Here is a 4,647-nt window from a genome sequence, read left to right on the forward strand (position 1 = left end):
CCCCCCGTCACTCATCGCAGCTGGGGGCCCGTTGCCCCTCAGCCTCACCAGTTCCAGCTCATGGTGACACAGTCTCTCTTTCTCCTCCAGTTCCCGCTGTCTTTGTCTCTCCCCATGTTCCCTCTGTCTACTTCATGTTCTCTCTGTCTCTCTTTCTCCTCCCGGTCATGTTCTTTCTGTCGCTCACGATCCTCCAGTTCTCTGTTTTAGCTCTCTCTCCCATGCCAGCCGCTTGTGCTCCACAGATGCCGAGTGTCGCCGGGATGATCCCCTGCTGGGGGATGAGCTTTGCCGGGCGGATCCCCTGCTGGCCGGGGGTGTCACGGTGCCCTCGGTAGCCGCTGGGCTCCTCCCCACCCTTCCCCTGGGCATAGGAAGGGGGGGCCTCGGGAAGCCCTCGGCCGCCGGCTGACCACTCCCAGCGGGGACAGACACTGGTGCCTGTGCTGCATCTGCCAGGCTGTTTCCCTCAGAGACAGGGCTCCATTCATTCATGTGGTCTCCCTGCTCTAGCTGGTCAATCAGCTGGTCCTTGGTCAGTCTCCCCATGCGCAGCCCCCTCTGCTTGTACAGCTCCAGCAGGTCACACTTGCGCCGCTTGGCATACATCTTCCTGCTGGCCACTCACAAGTTGGGGTGCTCGCTGCTCCCCCGGGTTTCCAGGGGGACCCCTAGTGCACCAGCCCTTCTTGAGGTCACCACCTCTCTGCCAGGGTCGAGCTGCAGACTCCTCCACCCCTGGGACCACTCACTGCAATCCCCCGGGGGACCCTGTTACTGCAAAGTCCTTCTCACTGGGCACACACGCCCAGGGGTTAATCACCCCTTCTTTTTACTGCTCCCCAGTCACTTACTGCAGGAAGCGCCGTCCACGGGGTGCAGTATATCCCACCTCTGCCACCAGATGTGACGGAGTGTGGAGGAGTACGGTCCTGCACCCCGCCTCCTGGGACCCACATTGACTCTCAGCCAGCCAGTAAAACAGAAGGTTTATTGGACAACAGGAACGCAGGTTACAGCAGAGCTTGGAGGCCCAACCAAGACCCCTCAATCAAGTCCTTCTCGGGGTTCAGGGTGCTTGGATCCCAGCATAGGCTTCCCCAAACTGAAACTGAACAGACCCTCCTCCATCCAGCCGATTCCTTTGTCCAGCTTCCCGGGCCAAGGTGCTAACCCCCTTCCCCCCTACCTGGCTCAGGTTACAGGCTTAAAGATCCTGTCCCTCACCTAAAGACATCCCCAGCTCTCCCGTCCCCCACACAGACAGACGCTACTCCATCACACCGCTCACAGACAGAATGTCCTCAGCTGGGGCTGGTTCTGGGCAGAGGTCTTACCCTCATGGTATTACAGCAAAACTTGGGGAATGGCTGGAGCTGCATTCTTGTGACTGCCTCAGTCCCCCTGCAGCACAGGACCTGGCAACCGTGCCTGTGTCACCTCCGTCTGATTCCACCCCAGTACCAGCACACACACACACAGAGCCAGCAGGAACCTCCACGCTGAGCTCTCCCCACACTATGGGGCCTCAGCCAGTTGCCCGGGGCAGCATGCTCCAGGCAAGGGCCTTACTAGAACATCTCGACGGTAGTTCTTAAACCTCCCTAGGGAAACCCTAATTCCTCCTGAACCAGGCAAGGGGAATAACGATGGTCTGTTTCGCAGGCGCCGTGGGAAACCCCGACCTCGTCTCATAACAAGAACATGCAAGCGGGAAGTGGCTTCTGGTGCTACCTTGCCAATGCAGCCTCCCGAAGATCCTGCCTGGGGTGGGGTGGGAAGTCATTCTCTGTTTAGGTCAGTGCTCAGCTCTCTCACTTCGCTTCGCCAGCAGGCCCAGCTTTGAGCAGGAGCGGGGCTGCTCTCTCCTGGGGGCAGGGGGCTTCCTTTGCCATGTTCGTTCATTAGCAACCACGCTGGCATCTGCACAGCTTCTCACGTCCTCTTCCGAGGAACAGGGCTTCCAGGAGCTGAGGCTTGGGAGCTGAACATTTTGAGCCAGGCTGTTGCTCTTGGACCTCCTGGTTCAAACACCTGCTGCTGGCACCCTGCTCTCGTCACCCCGCACCAGCCAGCGCTCAGCACAGAGCAATTCCTCCTCCAACCCAGACAGTTCTACCTTCCAGAGGAGGCAAGAATCATCCTGGGAACCGGGGCTGCACAGGAGAAGGCAGGCATCTGTCCAGCCCACCCACCAAGCGCAGAGCAGCAGCAAGGAGGAAGGAGAGAAGCGAGGGCGTGGGAGCATGAGGCAGGCAGCGGGTTGGGGAGATGCTAGGCATTGCTAGGGTTTGCTGTGCTTGGAAAGCAGCTGGTATTTCTATGTACATGCACATGTTACGGTGTCACTGCACAGAGCAAAGGGCAGGTCCTGGGAGCCCCAGCTGAGCCCCTCTCCAGATTGGCTCTGGCATGTGAGCCTGACTCTAGCCCCTCCTGACTTTCTGGAGGGGCAAAGCTCTGGGCCAGAGCTCTGGCTGGTGTAAGGTGGCATAGTCCCATTGGGGTCAAGGGTGGGGCACCTGAGGAGGCCTTTTCCCCTTTTCTCCTGGGGAGGATCAACTCTCCGGCTGGCTGAGGTGAGGCAGAGGAAGGCACTGGGCCATGGCCTGCTGGCCGTCCCTCATGTTCTTGCTCAGAGCCAGGATGGGAGGGACAGGTGCTGGCACCATCACCGCCCTCTGGTCCTGTTCTCGGCTCCCCACCAGCATCACCAGGAGAAAGTGGCAGTGCCACGCTGGTCTACAGGGAGATGACACCCCCAGACTCCCACGCTGCTGCTGCTGAACGGAGGCTAAGAACGGACATGGACCAGGCCAAGCCACGGTTAAACCTATTCGCACGAGAGTTGTGAGCAATCTGAGGAGGGAGCTGGGTGAGGAGGTCTCCTGCTGGCTCCGAGGATGTGGTGGAGGAGCCAGGGAGTAACGAGCTTGCACCAAAGTGATGGGGAAAAGGTTAAAAACCAACCAAGGTAGGGGAAACAATGAAACCAAAAGCCCATGGGCCCCTGCCATGTATCCCACTCCCATATCCACCTGACGCTGCCAGCTCTGAGGGGCAGGTTGGCTTGACGCCGTCACTCAGGGGTCCTCAGGACCGTAGCTGGGGCGATCTGACAGGCTACGCCAGCCCAGAGCTGAGGCAGATGCCCTGTGACTGTCCCTCTGCCACCCCCCAGGCCCGGAGAGCCATGAGGGAAGAGCTGATGAGGAGATAGTGGCCCGTTTTTACACTCAGGTGCATGTGCTGGCCAGGGGGGTCGGGGGGAGAAGCACCTGTATAGCAGCGTGGCCCAAAGGGGCACTAGGGCAGCTGCAGGAGTGACCTAGCAGCCACCATTGCAGGGCATGTGCTGTCCGGCCCTGCTTAGGAACCGGATCGGCTTCCAATGCACCAGCCCCTCCCTTTACTGCCTGCCTCACCCAGCCTCCTCCTCCTCGCTGCCTCCCAGGGAGCTGCACGGCTCCAGCCAGCCATTTCCTGCCTCCTGGCTAGTCACTGGAGGATTCTTTGCACAAATTCCTCCCATTCCTGTGTTGCTCCCTCTGGGGCTGTCAGACCCTCCAGCCAGGCTCCGAGGCCCCGCAGCCTTGGGAGCAGTGGGCAAAGGGGGACAGCAAGCCAGTGGGCCAGAGGGGAGGAATGGAGCCCTCCAGCACCATTACTGGAGTTGGTGTTTTTAGCCCCTCCCCCCCCCGCTAAGATAGTTTTCGACTTTGACATAGCTGGATTCTGGAGAGCATGGACTGGCCTCCGTCAAGGGTTTGGAAAGTACCTAGTGCAGATGACAGGGTCAGGGCTGAATTCAAACTGGGAGCTGTAGTGATGGGGTCAGGGCTAACCTCACCCTCTGACAAGTCCAGCTGTGGGGAGCAGGCAGCAGGTTCAGCTACACGGGGAAATAGCCCAAGTGCAAAGATCGTGCAAAATAAGAACGCCCACTGGGGAGCCAGGAGGGGCTTTTAGCTCAATCTACTTCCCAGGTGGATTCAGCTAAACTGTACACAGGCACTCTTCAGCCTTGTCTACACTTGCAAGTTAATGTGGATTAAGGTGGGGTATGAATTTGGTGTGCAATAGCTATTCCTGATTGTCGACACGGCCCAAGTGGGTTCAGCTAATCAGGAACCAGGCTCTCTTGGTCCGGAATAAGCGTGTCCCCACAGGGAGATAACCAGGAACAGCTCCATGTTTAGAAAAGCCCTCCTTGCCGACTACCAACACTCACCTGGGGCTCCTGCAGAATGGCCATTGTGCTTGAAGTTCACACCCTCGCTTATTTCACACTAGCTGCCCCTGCACACAAGTCCCAATTGGCGAAGAGTGGCCAGCACGTTTGCTTTTCTCTTTTGGCCCTGATGCTGGCAGAGCAGATGTGGCTGCCCGGCGAGACAGTAGGCCCTCAGCAGCCAGTTGTGCAGCTCATGTCTCAGGCTGTTCAGAGTGCGTTTGGTTAAGGGGAACCTCAAACAAGCAGGGCCAGGTTGGCTCAGGGCAGTGGTGACATGCTAGGGAACCTTTCTTCCAAGGTTGCTGGGTCAAATCCAGCATCAGGCTCCCATTGCTCAATGTCTTTCCCAGCTGATGGTTTTGGTGAGCTGTAAATGTGAGGGGCTGGGGGGAATAGAGAAGAGACTGTTACTC

This window comes from Chelonoidis abingdonii, chromosome 14 (assembly GCF_003597395.2).
Source record: "Chelonoidis abingdonii isolate Lonesome George chromosome 14, CheloAbing_2.0, whole genome shotgun sequence".
Classification (NCBI taxonomy): domain Eukaryota; kingdom Metazoa; phylum Chordata; order Testudines; family Testudinidae; genus Chelonoidis; species Chelonoidis abingdonii.